Source organism: Pelophylax lessonae, assembly GCF_965119305.1.
Source record: "Pelophylax lessonae genome assembly, chromosome: 5".
Lineage (NCBI taxonomy): Eukaryota > Metazoa > Chordata > Amphibia > Anura > Ranidae > Pelophylax > Pelophylax lessonae.
In genome coordinates this window covers 417,540,507-417,558,214 of record NC_138772.1, presented here as the reverse complement: position 1 = coordinate 417,558,214, position 17,708 = coordinate 417,540,507, and the positions used below count along the sequence as shown (strand labels likewise).

General features: G+C 46.9%; 1 protein-coding gene across 1 annotated transcript in view; it reads left to right on the top strand.

Annotated features, from left to right (window-relative positions):
* Positions 1 to 17,708, top strand: part of PRKDC (protein kinase, DNA-activated, catalytic subunit) — a 1,165,045-nt gene that overhangs the window by 177,246 nt on the left and 970,091 nt on the right. The gene's annotated exons all lie outside the window — the stretch shown is intronic.

Below are 17,708 nucleotides of genomic sequence, written 5' to 3'. Positions count from 1 at the left end.
AACAAATCTCAGAGCAAATGCAGAAAAATCTTATTTATAATGCTTCCATGAAAAAAAAAAAAAAAAAACACTAGTGCTTTTCCCACACCCACACTCACCAGAGCTTTTAGTGTTCAAAAACAAAAACACACACGGTGTGCTGCTCCCAATGATCAACCAGTGCATAAGAAATCACAAACAGTCACCAGTCCTGAATGAGATGAGTCATGGATAAAAGCAGTTCAAAATAAAAAATAATTAGCAACAATTAGGTTAAAGCATGTGTTTCAATTAACGTATTTAACCCATATGACTATTAAACCATTTAGGCATAAAAAAATAGCGGTTTAAAATCTATAGGAATAACATGGTAAATAAAATACAGTAAAACCTTGGATAGAGAGTAACTTGGTTTGAGAGCGTTTTGCAAGACAAGCAACATTATTTAATAACTTTTGACTTGATAAACAAGCGATGTCTTGATACATTTAATGAAGGTACAATATTTAGCAGCTCACGTGGTTGAAGATTAAAACATGAACGTCAAGTATGCAGACATCCAGGGTAAAGCTGTCCACATAGACCGTCCTCCGCACCGCCATTGACGTCATCCCTTCCACACTGTGCCCACGAGCGCTTCAAGCCTCACTTTTAGATCGCTCTACTGCAGCGTAGTTTTTCCAGTCGCAATTGCAGACTGACAGCGGTGGGAGTCGGCGGTGCGGAGAATGGTCTATGTGGGCAGTTTACCCCAAATGCCTGCATACTTAGATGTGCCTGTTTTAATCATCAACAATGTGAGTTGCTAAATGTTGTACATTTAATAAATGTAACCATGCTGCGACACTTAGAGGTGCCTCTTTTCTTTTCTCTTTTATACACTGTAGCTCCTGCTGGATTTTGCTTCTACTCCTCTTGTAGAGGCTGCCATTTGTGAATGGACAGTTTATGGTTACACAACCTATCAACCTGCTATAATCTTTTTATATGGACTATAAACTGAAAGGCTTATGAATAAATGGTTGTGGAACAAATCATCTGAGTTTTCATTTTTTCTTATAGGGAAATTTGCTTTGATATATAAGTGCTTTGGATTACAAGCATGTCTCCGGAACAAATTATGCTTGCAATCCAAATTTTTACTGTATATGTGGCCCCCAAAAGCTTTTACAACTACTTCATCACTAATGACTCAATAAAGTCTATATTCATGTTTAACCATCAAGGTGTCAATTTTTTTAATTTGTATATCTGCTGTGTTTCTGCCCGAGAGATAGTATGCCTTAGATTAGCCCCCTAACCATTTTAAAATGTGCTGGCTCCTTTTTTAACTTGTCTTCGATTATTTTTACAACAAACGCATCTTCCACACAAGCATATTTAAAGGACATGAAGCATTTATTTCACCTTTAAAGAATGAAATATGAACAGAACTTATTACCAGTAACCACACCTTTTTCATTAATCTATACAATAAACATATAGGAGGAGGGTATAGGGGTTGTGAAAATGTTTTTTATTTAAATAGGAAATTACAAGGTATCCTTAGGCTCCTTTCACACAAGTGGACCAAACTGGTCCGTCTGTCAGTTTTTCTTGCAGGACCTGATCGGATCATTCATTGCCCTCTGTGGAGCTACGGATGTAAACAGACATGTCTGTTTTTTTTTTTTTTAATTTATATCTTTATTGGTGATTTTTTATATATACATACATTTCAAACAAACATTGTCATGATCTGACCAAACCCACCCCCCTTACCTCCCCCTCCCTCCTCCCCCCAATTAAACCAAAAAAAAAAAAAAAGAAAGTTTTTATACTTTTATACACTCATTCCCAACATTTCTTCGTATGAAGATGTATTCCATACTATATTACCGTACGCCAGAAGGGGTATGGGGACCGTCCCCCCGCGGCCTGGACCAGGCTCCGCCCAGGATGACCCTCAAACTCCCTTTAAGAAGAATTGGCTTCCAAGTATTGCACCCAGGGTCTCTATCTCAACTTAACTTGATCCTCTGAATTTCCCAATATGGCGGACAGTTTTTCCATCTTAAAAATCTCGTTGACCTTCCCACACCACAACTCGTAAGTTGGGATCACTGTCTGTTTCCAGAAAATAGGTATGCATGCCCTTGCTGCATTCAACAGACGCAGAGTCAGGGACTTCCTGTAGCTCCGCACTGAGCTTCCTGTCAAATGCAGCAAGCACAACGCGGGGTCCTCTAGTATATCCACGTTGGCTATATGTTTTATAGCCACTGCTATCTTATTCCAAAATGGCTGCACTCTTTTACATGCCCAAAAAATATGTACCATATTTCCATCCTCCAATCCACACCGCCAGCATTTTCCTGAGACCGCCTCTTTTATTCTGTGTAATAGTGATGGGACTCTATACCATCTGGTTAGAATTTTATACCCTGTCTCTTGGATCTTTTAATCTAGTGACGATTGGTGAACTAATCTCAGGATCTTATTTATCTGCTCTTTTGACCACACAGTGTTTAACTCCTGCTCCCATTTTTGGATAAACGGCAATTGTTGGTCTCCCTCTTCTTCTGACAATTGTGTATAGAACCTTGAGATCAAATGGCCCGTCGCTTTACCTGTTCTACACATATTTTCCAGATCTGTTAGCTCTCGTGGTGCATACCCTTTCTGCCGAACTGATCTAATATAATTATACAACTGATAAAGGCTGAAATAATCTAGTGATTCTCCTGCACCTGTCCTAAGTTCTTCTAGGGAGGGCATAGGCCCATTTTGCCATATATCACCTAGGCGCCTTTTACCATTCTGAGCCCACCTACGGAGTCTGGCATTTATACACCCCGGGGGAAAATCCGGGTTCCCCAAGATCGGTGTCATCAGAGATATACCCGGGGCTACCCTCCAATGCGACTGAATTCTCTTTCTTTTATAGTCGCTCCCACTGTAGGATGTTTGAGAATAGCGTCTTTTGATTCGAACACCGACCATGGGGCTGGGGGGGTTAGCTGACCTGATTCCTCATTCTCTAAATCCACCCATCGTTTGGTAAGTTTATTGCAGGGCCAGTCTACCACCCTTACTATATGGACCGCCCTGTAATATCTCAGGATATCTGGTAATCCCATCCCACCTCTTACTTTGGGTAAGGCCAACGTCTGCATCTTAATTCTCGGGGATTTGTTTGCCCAAATATAGGCGCGGAGTATGCCCTTGATTGATTGAAAGAATTCTTTTGGAACTGCTATTGGAATTGTCTACATTAAATACAAAATACGGGGTAACACATTCATTTTAATAATGCTACAGCGCCCAAACCACGTCACTGCCAACAGCTGCCATATTCTAAGATCTGCTTTAATCTTTCCTACAAGCGGAAGGTAATTCTTTCTATAGAGATCCGCGGGATCTGCCGTTAACTGTATCCCTAAGTATTTGAGCGTATCTGAGGCCCATTGAAACGGGAACGCTGTTCGAAGTGCTCTCTCTTCTTGGTCAGATAACGATATGTTGAGTGCCGCTGATTTAGTTACATTAATTTTATAATTAGAGAACCCACTGTATGTTTTCAGGGCGTCTAGAATATTTGGTAATGAAAGAGAAGGGTTAGTAGCAAAAAACAGCAGGTCATCCGCAAACGCGGCCACCTTGTGTTGTTCCCCCCCGCTTTGGATTCCCGCTATATCCGGAGAACTCCGAATTCTGCACAATAGGGGTTCCAGACACAACATGAATATAAGCGGGGATAGAGGGCACCCCTGCCGTGTGCCATTAGAGATAGGGAAGTAACTCGACCTCCATTCATTTACCCTAACCGCAGCCGTAGGGACCGTATAAAGTGCCAGTATAAATTGCAGCATTTGTGGTCCCAGGCCTATGTATGACAGGGTGGCCCGGATAAAATCCCACGCCACCCTGTCAAAGGCCTTTTCCGCATCTGCTGCGAAGAGAACCATCTTCTTCCGTGATGTACGTGCCCGATGTATTAAATCTATGGCTCGGATTGTATTGTCCCGGGCCTCCCGGGTAGGAATAAAGCCCACTTGGTCGAAATGGACCAAGTCTGCCATATATGGTAAGAGCCGATTTGCTAATATTCTTGCGTATAGTTTCGTGTCTACATTTATCAAAGATATCGGGCGATAGCTGACGCAACACAGGGGGTCCTTCTCCTCTTTAAGTATTAGAGTAATGTGCGCCCGTAAAGAATCCAACGGGAACGCCGCTCTTCTTCCCACTTCATTGAAATGTGATAGTAGGGGGTTCTTTAAACGCTCCCCAAATTTCTTGTAATAACTTAAAGTAAAGCCATCTGGGCCAGGTGCCTTATGTGCCTTGGTCTGTGAAATCGCAGCGGCCAGCTCTTCCCTTGATATCTCGCCTTCCAAAGTCAGTACTTGGTCCTCTGAAAGTGTACGCATGCCCGAGTCTCGTAAATACTCCTCTATCTGCTTCCCCTTTTCTGGACTTTTCTTGCTCCCTATTTCCGGTAGGTTATATAGTGACCGATAGAAAGAACAGAACTCTTCTGCTATGTCAGCTGAAGTGTGAACCTCCCCACCTTTTGTATTTCTAAGACGTAAAATTTGAGTTCGTCTTTTTGGGCCCCTCAATGCTCGTGCCAGCATCGCCCCTGGTTTATTTGCGTATTCATACATGTGTCTTTTCAACCATAACATATTTCGTATTGTCTTTTGGAAAAGTATCTGATTCAATTCCTCTCTTACCCACATGAGAGGGATCAAGTGAGCTTCCGCAAGCGTTCTCTTATGCTGTCTACTCAGATGTTCAATTTTAGTTAGAGATTCTTTAATTTTCGCCTCTCGCTCTCTTTTACGCTGTGCACCCAACTGTATCAGAACCCCTCTTATCACGCACTTGTGCGCTTCCCAGATCGTGGAAGGTGAGAGCGACTCCGATGTATTTTCCAAAAAGTAGTTATGTAACGCCTCCTCTATCTTCCCCTCCGTTTCCGAGGATTGTAATAAGGCCTCATTTATGCGCCATGATCTTGGACTACAGTTTTTTTGATTCCCACTCTATACTCACATACACCGGAAAATGGTCAGAGATTGAAAAATCTCCGATATCGGAATCTGTCACTAACGGCAGGTCTGCCTGGGTAACCAGGATTCTGTCTATCCTACTATATGCCTTGTGGATTGGAGAATAGAAAGTGTAATTTCTCTCCCCTGGGTGCATCAACCTCCATGGGTCGATGAGGCCCAGGAGGGAGATCTCTTTTTGTAGCCTTCGTAATTTAGCAAATGAACTTCTTTTGGAGGTATCCAACAGAGGTTCTGGGGCATAATTAAAGTCACCTCCCATCACTAAATGCCCTTCCCGGAATTCCAAGACAACTGGAATCATTTTCTGTAAAAACATTACATGCTCATAGTTGGGAAAATAGACATTTACGAGGGTAACCTCGACCCGTCCTATCCACCCCTTCACCAACACGAACCTACCCATTGGGTCAGCCAATTCTTCTTTCAGGGTCCAATTCATAGCACTTGATATTAAAATGCTCACACCCTTTGATTTAGCAATAGGGGATGTAGCGTGGTGAAGCCATGGAAAGTCTTTATTGTACAATTTTGGTACTGCATATTTGCGGAAGTAGGTCTCCTGAATGAAAGCTATTTGTGTAGCATCTCGATTTAGATCTCCCATAAGTCTCCTACGCTTCTGTGGGGTTGATAGTCCCCTCACATTATAGGTCGTAATCTTACAACCTGCTGCCCCCCCCCTGGGTCGCCCCACCTCCAGCCACCATTGTGGAACGGTCCCCTGCCCCCTACGGCCACACAACCTATGCGAGAAAAAAAAAAAAATAATAATTAAAAAAATAATTAAAAAAATTAGTAAAAAAAAAAAAAAAAAAAATTTGACAAGAAAAGAAACCCCCCTTCACCCACACAAGTATGTATATACTGTTTAATACCCACTACCCCTACCCCCCTCTAATGGTTATCTAAACCAGCGCAACCAGGCGCTATCTACTGAGGGGGCCGTGGTTCCCAAAACCCCGCGAGCAAGCCACTGTACCTGGACACTCTCCTTCAAGGACACAAGAGGGAAGAAAAAAGAAGAAAAGGCTTGGCTCCAAAAATTGGAGCTAAGAAAATGGGCTCTACTCCCTCTCACCCCTACCGTGGTGGTAAGGATGTAGTCCCTATCTTATCCCTGGCAGACAGTAAAACTATAAATTTAAAGTGTCCAGCTAGAGGAGCTCTAACTCGGCGGACGATCGCCTCCCTTCACATAATGTCAATGTCCTACTCCCCCCCCCCCGCCCCAGAGACCCCCTCTTACGCCTCCCGATCTAGTCAAACTACCCCGAGCCAGGTCGCAGATAAAGGGGACTTAATTGCTACATGGTCAGATCCCTTGCTTGTGCCTTCTACTCCTATCACTCTATGGATTCCCCTCCCCCTCCCCCCATCTCCCTTCCTGAGGGCCCCGGGGCCCCCTCACTCCCCCCATTCTGCAAAACATCTACCCTCCCCTCAACTCCATCTTAACCCTTCAGACTTGCGCTAGGTCCTGGGAGGATCTCTTACTCACTTCTAGTTGCTATTAACCATAACTATTCCCTGAGTCACTATATCCTCTGTATACACCCTAATAGTGATTTAAATTCGGTATTATTAAGTCTCACATATCTTCTTTTTTATGTCTTAAGCGTGTCCCGCACGAAGTGAGGGAACACTCTCGAATTACCTCTACCTCAGTGCCCCCTTCCCTCTTAACCCTTAAGATCGTGCTCCGGCCCTCCATGGCTGGCGGGGGCACGAATAGAAACAAAAAAAAAAAATGTATATAAAAAAAAAAAAAAAACACCTTGTGAAGTTATTGTTGATTTCTACAGATACAAATATATAATATCCAACTTTCCTGTTAAACAAAAAAAAAAAAAAAAAAAAAATCCAAAAACGCACACCACAAATCTCCCATAAGAAAAACATGAAAAGCATGGAAAAATAACACAAATCACACTAAAAGTAACCCCCCCCCCTTCCCCTTCGAGGGTGACTCAGATAGTAAGGACATATAAAAAGTAAAACAGAAAAAATGTAGAAACAACGCCCATATCTTGACAAAGCAAATGTTCGAGGCGGGTGTGGGGATACCAGGGACCTCCACACATCTTAACTTTCCCCCCTCCCAGAAAGAGAGGGAGAAGAGGAGATAGGGAGAACCCCAGAAACAAACAAAAGAAAAAAAAAAAAAAACGCATGGGAAAAACCGGAAAAAAAAAAAACATGGAATAGGCCAGGAACCTGTGTGCAGCACTTTTAGGTACGTTGTATTAATGTCTCCTTGTCCTGAGCATCTGTTTTGCTCCCACACCTATCTGCTCCCAATTTCACCCATGTTGTATGGCTTAATTCATGTAATAGTTCACGGATTTTCCTAGGACATCCATCCAGTCACTCACATGGATCAGGGTGCACCCCAAAAATGTAAAGAGCCCGGGGAGCTGGTCTGGCCATTTCAATAAGAACGTTTCTCTGTCTTTCACCACTTTCAAATGGAAGGGGTGTCCCCAAAAATAGGTTGCTCCCACTTTTCTTATGACCTCTAGGAGGGGTTTAATTGCGGCTCTCATCTTTAGGGTCCCCCGTGAAAGATCTGGCAACAGTTTCAGCTGAGAACCTTCATACTCAATCTGCCCTTTTGCCCATGCTTGTCTCATTATGTCTTCTTTAAGTGAGAACAGGTGAATCCTAATCAGGACATCTGGGATTAGTTCTGTTACCGTCCTTCGGGGGGCTTTAACCCTATGCACTCTGTCAATTTCCATTTGGGGTCTCTCCAACACACCATTCAAAATACCCACTACCGTGGTTCTGAGCTCTGGGCCCTTTACGGATTCAGGCAAGCCCCGCAGTCGAATATTATTCCTCCGGCTGCGGTTCTCGGCATCATCCTGCTGCAGCCGCAGCCAGGTGACTTGTTTTTGCAACTGCGCTCGTGAACTTTCTAATTCAGAGATTCTGACTTCAAAATCACATTGTACTGTCTCTGTATTCACCAGTCTGCCTTCAATTTGGTCAACTTTTTGTTTTAAACCACATATTTCCATTTTAATGTCACTCACGATTGCTGCAGCCATGTCTTGGATATCCTGTTTCGTCGGGATCAGCTTTACAAACTCACTCCTCTCCGCTGTTGATGGTATTTGGGGCTGTTGCGGCATAATCAGGGATTCTTTGGGCTCTTCGTTCCTTTGTTCATGCGATATATCCATTACTAAAGGCTTCTTCCCACCAGAAGATACCCCAGTTGATTGAGTGTTTGTAGCTTTAGGCCCTTTCTGCTGAACTGCCATTCCTGAGTTTGTTTGGCGTTTCTGTGAGGCCTTGGTCCCAACAGTGCTTCGTGATGCCACTGTGCATCTCAGAAAATAAGAGGTGATGTCTGTCCTTTTCTCTAGGGCTTGCTTCTGCTCCGGGCTGGCTGCTTGAGTCATATATACAGGGGAGACCAGCGACCTCCGCATCTACTGTCCCAGCTGGCACTCTACCCCGGGTCTCCTCCTCCACAGCCCCTCAGCCCCACGCCGACCCGCACGGTCTTTCACCCTATGCTGTACCTCTCTCACTCTGAGGCAGGGTCCCGCACATTCAGCGTATGACCGCCTACTTCCTTGCCACCACCGCTGCTTTATGGCTCCCCGAGCCTGGATTTCCCCATTACCATCCTCCGTGAGCCTCGGGCCCCGCTCTGCACCTAGCGGGGTAGGGGGGGGTGGGAGAGCCGACTCACTCACTGCACGGCGCTCTCTTCCACCAAGCCGAGCTCCTCACTGCTCGGCCTCTCACGGAGCCATTGACGAACCACGCCCTCCTCCAGACATGTCTGTTTACATCCGTTGACATCGGATCCTATCTGCCAAAAACAGACAGAAGGGGGATCTGTTCAGATGGGAATACAGGTGGATGTAATTGGACAGGCGGACCTTTTCCATTCGAGCATCCATAGAGGAAAGCTGGTTGTGTCTGTGTCCGCTCTACATAAGCGGACACAGACCTGTCACCCGCCCGCTCAGTGCAGATTAGTAAGCAGATCTCCCGCTGAGGAGCCGGATCCGCTGGCAGAGTCCACCCATTCAAAGGAGCCCTTAATGCACAAAAAAACTGTATTGAGGTGTTTACAGTGCTTCTGTGGGTGTGAAGGAAAGCTTTTTTTTTCACAGGAAAATGGAGAAGCTATGGGAGTGAAATTTTTGTCTAGCCAATTTATTTATGGACAGGTGGGAGAGAGTTTATTTATACTAATACATGGGACGAGTTATTAATGTACAAACATTTTATTGATACCTTCAGAATTTGGAAGGAAGGGAATAATTGGTGTTTTTCCTCCAGGAATCCAATGATAATAGATTTGGGATTAAAATAATTTATGATGTAATTGAACATAAAGTATCTTTCTCTTTCGTTCATTGACGGACACAGTGTCATATCTTCATTTGAAGGATGGGTTATGCTGCGCCTCCTAGGAGTAGGACACTAGGCGAAAAAGGGTTAACAGAGCTATAACTACACCCACGGGGTAGTCCCAGGTGGTATACTCCCACTTTCTGCTCTAGGATCTCAGTTTTTTTTCTGCCTAGTCAGGAGTAAGGACCTAGCTCCCTGCTGGCATCTCTGGTCCTGGCATTTTTTTCTTATTTTTAAACAAAATTTTTTACACTTTTGTTATTTTCCTAGTTTGTTCTTGTGAGAACTACAATCAACTGCTGGACTGGGCGACGCACTGGATATTCTAGATCCTGACGGTCACCCCAGTCCAGCCAGCGAGCTTGTGCAGACCTCAGCTCCGCGCTAGGTTGGCCACGACATGATACCACTGGAGGGACTAGCTTGTGAGTGGGACACCTTCCACGGACGCACACGACCTGGTCGCAGCTGGAGTCGCAGTGTTACTTGGGCAGGCAGCACCCCTTGTTTTAAGATGAGGAGGTGACCTGCATGGAGTGAATCCCGCCGAGTCTCCAATGGTATGGTGAGTAACCCCCTTTTCTCCCTCATGAAGTAAGGGGTTCGTGCGGGTCCTCCCGATGGTCTTGACGATGTGCTGCCCTCCCCAATTTTCTACCTATCCTCACAAGGGGTCTCCCCTCATCTCCCCCCCATCTTCCCCCTTGGGGGCATCCAGGGGTGTTTTCAGTGGGTGTGGTGGGGGCTAATGGCTAGCCCCTGTGTAATTGTGGGGCCGGGAGTGCTGTGACTGTAAAAGGGGGGCTCCCGGGTGGGCTCTTAAAGGGCGTTGTGCAGTGCGCTTCTTGCGCCCGCATGCGCCGACATTATATTTACATGTGCGGCCGCTCGGCCGCCATTTTCCCGGAGACCGGCAATGGGCTGGGCTACTGCGCATGCGCAGCGGCCATTTGCTTGTAGCTGCATTGTGTAATAGGCAGCGTGCGGCCTCTGGTGGCAGCACGGACATTCCTCGCTCAGAGCGTCGTGCTGCAAGAGATTGGCGCCTCTTCTCCTCGTTCCTTGTGCTGTGGAGACACGGGTGGTGGTGAGTCCTAGGGCGGTATCTCCCTACCTGCGCTGACTGTTTACAGTGTTCTGGGACCTGTAGTCCCACAGACATCAGTGTTGCTGGGGTTTTTATTTTTACAGCTACTATTGAAGCTTTTACTGTGTTCCCACCAGGGTGTCATGGAGCCGGCCGAACATGTCTCACCACCAGACCCACTCTCAGAAGGGGGATCCTCGGGGTCCCACTCTGCTATGGTGGCCATGACGGCTGTCCTACAATCTTTAGTGTCAAAAGTTGACATGGTTTTATAAAGGAGACCTGCCAAAAAGCGCCCGCTGTCCTCTCCCGTTTCTTCTGCCTCAACAGAATTTGAGGCTTATATGGCCGCCGCTGACGTAAGTCACCCCAAGGGGTCCGCGTCCACGCACTTGTGCTCGGACAGTGCGGATGATTCCTCTTCCTCCACCTCGGCTCATGGGAAATAGCTGGTAGAGGCACTGATTGTATCAGTGTGGGAAATTTTAAAAAAAGGAGGACGCAGCAGATGCTGCGTTGCCAATGCTGGTGCAGTTTGGCGCTCGCATGCCATCTAGAGTGACTAAAGTGTTTCATTTCCCTGTCTATTTAGACGAGATTGTCGCTAGTCAGTGGGGGTCCCCGAAACGCATGGCTGGGATACCTAAGCGTTTCGCTAGGAGATATCCCTTTGAAGATTCCCTGGTAAAGAAACTGATGGTACTTACCGGTGGTGGACTCCCAGGTTTTTAGATTGAATAAAGTCACATTACTGCCTGTGGAGGACGCTCCATCCTTATAGGACCCTGCAGATAAGAAGGCTGAATCGTTGGTGCGCCATCTTTTTTCTGTGGCCGGCTCAATTCTGAGACGGGTGTTTGCCATTACCTTGTTCTCCCAGACCTTGGCGGAGTGAGCAAAGCTGTTACGCCAAGATTTGAAAGAGGGTCAGTACCCTCAGGAAATGGTGGAGCTGGCGGATCAAATAATTCAGGGATTGCAATATATTTGCGATGCCTCCCTGGATGCAGCCTCTTTAGCCTGCAGGGCAACGGTGACGGCGGTGACTTTGCGCCACATGATCTGGTTGAAATGCTGGTCCTCCAAAAAGGTTCTGAAGGATTTGTGGGTGACTGTCTGTTTTTGAGCCTCCATGGAAGAGATCATTAAGGGTCTCATGGGAGGCAAGAGTACTTTGATCCCACAGGTTACTTAGAACAGAGAGTCTCGCCGCAAACGTGGTCCGATCTTTTCGGCTCACAAGCGGCACTTTCGCCCCACGGGGTCGCAGGAAAAAGCATCCAAACGCTCTTGAACTTTCTGGGGGGGTGGGGGTTCCAAGAGACCCTGGGTGCTAAGTCCAAGGCTGGTCCCTCCGGTCTCGCGGATAGCCCTGATTCGCCTGAAGGGACGCCCTCACCCGTACAAGGGGTGGGGGAGACGTCTTTGTTTCTTTCCGGATCTATGGGTCTTGTTCATCCAAGACAAATGAGTTCTCGAGTTGATTCGGTCCGGTTACAAGATCGAGTTTTGGTACTTGCCCCGGCCACAGTTCTTCCCTCCCAATTTGCATCTGTCCACTGATCGTCTTCAACACCTTTTCAGAGCGGTTCAGGACTTGTTGACACAAAGGGTGATAGTCCCTGTTTCAGAGTCGGAATGCTTTCAGGGGTTTTATTCCAACCTCTTTACAGTTCCCAGGAAGGAAGGGATGGTTCGTCCTATCCTGGATCTCAAGGCCCTGAACCATTTTTTTTGTAGGTTCAAAAACTCAGAATGGAATTTGTTCGCTCAGTCGTGGCTACTCTTCATCAGGGTGAATTTTTTAGCATCCATCGATATCAAGGACGCTTACCTTAATATTCTGATTTACATCAGACATCAATGTTTTCTTCGCTTTGCCATTGGCGAGGAGCACTATCAATTCGTGGCAATTCCCTTTGGTCTCGTCTTTGCTCCTCGGGTGTTCACAAAAATGTTGGCCCCGGTGTTAGCGTTACTCAGGTAACGGGGGATTTTGTTTCTGGGGTACCTGAACGATCTTCTTCTGAGGGCGGGTTCATCATCGGTCCTGAAGAAGGACCTGGATATCATGGCGAGAACTCTGCAGGAGTTCAGCTGGACTCTGAATTTTCAAAAGTCAGCCTCGACTCCGTCCAATAAGTTGGACTTTCTGGGGCTGACTCTGGATTCAGCATCAGCCCGTGTTTTTCACCCGGAAACAAAACTATTGAAATTGCAGCTGATAATTCGCCTCCTGTTATCCAATCGTCGGTAGTCTCTGAGGACCTGCATGCAGGTGTTGGGTCTCTCAGTTCCATACCAGACTTCTGCAAAAGGAGATTCTAACCAAATGGAACAAGAATCCACAGTCTCTGGACAATTTGATTCTGTTATATCGAGTTGCGAGAGGGCCTCCATTTTGGTGGCTTCATTCCCCGGCACTTCGTCAAGGAAAATCCTTCCTCCCCCTGTTCTGGACAGTAGTGACTGCGGTCGCCAGTCTGTCTGGATGGGGGGAGGGGGGGGGGGTGGGGTCCTGGGTGCATATTCAGCCCAGGGGTTTTGGCCAATCAACATCCTGGAAATTCCCGGAGGACGGATCGTCTGCGGGGGTTTCCGGTGAGGATTCAATCAAACAATGCCATTGCTGTGGCATATATCAGTCGCCAAGGGGGCACCAGAAGTGCCCAAGCGGTTAAGGAAGTGGCCAGTATTCTACAATGGGCGGAACGTCTTGTTCTGGCACTATCGGCAGTGCACATTCCAGGGGTAAAAAATTGGCAGGCGGACTATCTCAGTGGTCAGGCTCAGTGTCCGGCTGAATGTTCCCTTCACCTGAAAGTTTTCTATCAACTGTGTCTTCGGTGGTGGACACCAGATGTGGACCTGTCGTCTCAACCGGAAGGTTTTCCGAGATTCATTGCGAGTTCTCGGGATCCTCTGGCGGATGCCGCAGACGCTCTGGTGGTCCCTTTGGGCTGGTATCATCTGATTTATGCATTTAATCCAATACAACTTCTGCCGAGACTTCTGCACAGAATCGAGGCAGAAAGGGTTCCAGTGATTCTTGTGGCACCAGACTGGCCTCGTCGGTCCTGGTACGCGGGCCTGGTAAGGTTGATAGCAGATGGCGGCTTCCCCTCAGGGAAGATCTTCTATCTCAAGGACCGATCTTCCATCCTGCTTTACGGTGTCTGGCTTTAACGGCCTGGCTATTGATAGCCTGATACTGAAGGATAGAGGTTTCTACCCTGGTAAAAGCTATAAAACTACCCCTCGAAAATCTTACCATCGAGTTTGGAAAGGATATTTTACTTGCTGTGAGTCTCTGGGAGTTCCCCCCCTGCTCTTTTTCGGTATCAGGTCTTTTGGAGTTTTTACAAAAAGGTGTTGATCAACGTTTGGCTTTGGGAACCATTAAGGGCCAGATTTCGGCTTTGGCAGTTTTTTTCCAAAGACCGTTGGCAATGACTTCCTTGGTTCACACATTCGTGCAAGAAGTTCCCCATTTGGTTCCCCTGGTGCGGCCCTAGTGCCTTCGTGGGACCTCAACCTAGTACTGTCAGTCCTGCAAAGACCGCCGTTTTGATAATATTTGTGAAATTCCTTTACTTACCTTGTCACAGAAAGTGGCCTTCTTGGTGGCTATTACTTCTGCACACAGGGTATCGGAGAGGCCGCATTGTCCTATTGTTTGCCTTATCTGGTGGTTCATTAGGACAAAGTGGTGCCTCACCCCTGTCAGTCGTTCCTTCCTAAGGTCATTTCGGGGTTTCACTTAGTACATTGTGTTGCCTTTGTTATGTCCTAAGCCTAAGCACCCGAAGGAGGTTTCTTTGCATTTGTTAGACGTGGTTCGTGCCATCAGGGTGTACTTGATGGCAACTGAGTCCATTCGGAAATCGGATTCCTTGTTTATTCTTACAGAGGGTACTTGTAAGGGGCAGGCTGCGTCTGCTGTGACCATTTCCAGATGGATCAGGCAGATGGTAGTGCAAGCCTATTCCATTAAGGGTTAGGTTTAGGAATAGACCGATTATCGGCAATGCCGATATATATCGGGGGCCGATATGCACTTTCCCTGATATGTCGGTATCGGCCCCGGAACTGGTCGATTTTGCAGATATTTTTGTGACATCATTCTGCCTTCTTAGGCCGCCTCCCCCGGTTCCAGGCAGTCACCCACAGCTACAGGCCCTGTGCCAGCCAGCCAGCCACAGGCCCTGTGCCAGCCAGCCAGCCACAGGCCCTGTGCCAGCCAGCCACAGGCCCTGTACCAGCCAGCCACCCACAGGCCCTGTACCAGCCAGCCACCCACAGGCCCTGTACCAGCCAGCCACCCACAGGCCCTGTACCAGCCAGCCACCCACAGGCCCTGTACCAGCCAGCCACCCACAGGCCCAGTGCCAGCCACCCACCCACCTACAGGCCCTGTGCCAGCCACCCACCCACCTACAGGCCCTGTGCCAGCCAGCCACCCACCCACAGGCGCTGTACCAGCCAGCCGCCCACAGGCACTGTACCAGCCAGCCACCCACAGGCCCTGTACCAGTCAGCCACCCACAGCCCCTGTGACAGCCACCCACCCACCACAGGGTGCCAGCAAGCCAACCATTAAGCATTAAAGCAAAATTAACATGTTCAGTTCCAAATTTGTCAAAAACTGTCTTTATTTTTCAAAACTTTAAATGTACTCAATATCGGCCCATATTGACTGATATATTGTGACCAAAATATCGGTATCGGCCCTGAAAAAACCATATTGTTCTATCCCTAGTCAGGTTCCTCCTTTCCCTGTTAAGGCGCATTCTACGAGGGGCACTCCGTGCCTTCTGGGCTTTCCGTCATCAGGCATCAGTGGTTCAGGTTTGCAAGGCGGTCATCTTAGTGTCTGTACACACGTCCACCAAGTTTTACAAAGTGTATATTTTTAAATCTGCGGATGCTGCCTTTGGCTGCAAGATTTTTCAGGCCGCAGTGGCAGAAACTTCTGCCTCCTTGAGGGTGTTTTTTTCTGGTACGTGAGCTCCAGTTGTTCCTGGTTGAGCTCTTAGTTTTACCTGGTTGGCTATGTTTAGCCCTGTTGGGAATTGTTTCCTGCTGTGTTTGTTTCCTACCCCTCATGCTGATACTACTTTGGGACATCTCATCCGTCAAATGAAGATATGATGCTGTGTCCATCAATAAACAAAAGAAAAAAATCCTTTTCTCTGATGTTCATTGACGGACACAGCACCCAACCCTCTGTGGAGTTGGGTTATGTATTCTTCTGACACTGCTTGTTACTAAACTGAGATCCTAGAGCAGGAAGTGGGAATACACCACCTGGAATTGCCCCGTGGGCGTAGTTAAAGCTCTGTTAGCCCCGGTTCACACCTGTGCGAGTGACGGGTTCGCATGTAATGTCGGAGCGCACTGCTCCTTCATTACATGCGATCGGCTGTGCGGTGCGAGTTTAGCCATACACTTTGTATGGCTCCCCCCTGCCCAACCCCCCCCCCCCCTGGCGTTCATGCTGTGGGGGATATGGGTGCCTGGACGGTCGGGTGAGAGTAGTTTGGGGGAGGTCTGTGATAGTTGAGAGCCTCTACATTACACGCACTGAAAGCCTTATGTCACGTGAGGGCAGACGTATCCTACTAAGAGACGCGGAAGTGACGTGGGCGGAAGTGACGTCATTAGCTTGGAACATACGACGCGACGGCCCTTCTACGATCCGGCCGTGTGCATTTCAGCAATATCTAGCCGCTTACCACAGCAACTGGGCCCCCGAGAGAAGTTCCTTGTACATAATGTATCACTATTACTGTAACTATCCACCTTCACTGAGTAACCTGGACTTAATCAGGACCAACATCCTAGATACGGCTACGGACATCGGTAGGGCCAATACAACTAATCGATTATGAAAATCGTTATCAACTATTTTCATAATCGATTAGTTGGTCAGCCAATTAGTTGGCCTGCATACAGAATGCATTATTTTTTTTTTTAACTATCAGGAAATACAGTGAAGCACACATACAGCTCAGTACACCATCCATACATGTCAGTAAGTGCCTGAACAACTTGTGAATGTGAAAAGAGCAATGCCTTATGGGGCACGTAGTCGCAGAGGTTTTTTTTTACCTTGCTATAGTGGCAGTCTATAGTATATTTTGCAGCTTGCTATTGGGGCACTCTAAAGGCAGGAGGAGCCAGAAGTGTAAGTGGGGGACCCCAGAAGGGGGAGAGAATCTGGGCTGGTCTGTGCAAAAGCATTACACAGAGCATGTTTGTTAAAAAATATAAAAACACTTTAACCACTTAAGCCCCGGAGGATTTGGCTGCTAAAGGACCAGGGGTTTTTTTGCGATTTTTTTACTGCGTGACTTTAACGGACAATTGCGTGGTCGTGCGAAGCTGTACCTAAACGAATTTGACGTCCTTTTTTTCCCACAAACAGAGCTTTCTTTTGGTGGTATTTGATCACCTGTTCGATTTTTTGATCACGCGCTATAAACAAAAAAAGAGCGTAAATTTTGCAAAAATAACAATATTTTTCACATTTTTTTTATATGAAATTCCCCAAAAAAAAAAGTAAAAATCAAAATTTTTTAACATTTTTCGGCCAATTTGTTTTATGCTACCTATGTTTGGTAAAAAAAATCGCAAAAAGCGTATTTTGATTGGTTTGCGCAAAAGTTATCGCGTTTACTAACAAAGGGAAAGATTTTTGTCATTTTTGGTGTTTTTTTTTTTAACGCGTAATGGCGGCGATCTGCGATTTTTTTTCGGTACTGCGACATTGCGGCGGACAGATCGGACCCTTGACTGACATTTTTGACACTTTTGGGGGTACCAGTGACATTACTGCAGTAATCAGTGCTATACATATGCACTGTTACTGCAAAAATGACACTGGCAGGGAAGGGGTTAACTTTATTGGACAGGGAGGGGTTAAGTGTGTCCTAGGGGCGTGATTCTAACTGTGTAGGGACATTCCTATTGGTGTAAAAGCAAAGATCAACCGTTCTACATAGTAGAACGGACAGATCTTCACTTTTACACAGGGAGAACTGACAGGCAGCTTGTTTACACAAGCTGCTCTGTCTTTCTCCCTTCACAGGAGCGATCGCAGTGTGACTGGCGGACATCGAGTCCGCCGGTCACACGCACTGACTTGTCTGTGAACGAGCCGCGGCGGGCGCGCGCCTCGGCGGGCGCACGCCCGCCCGCGATAG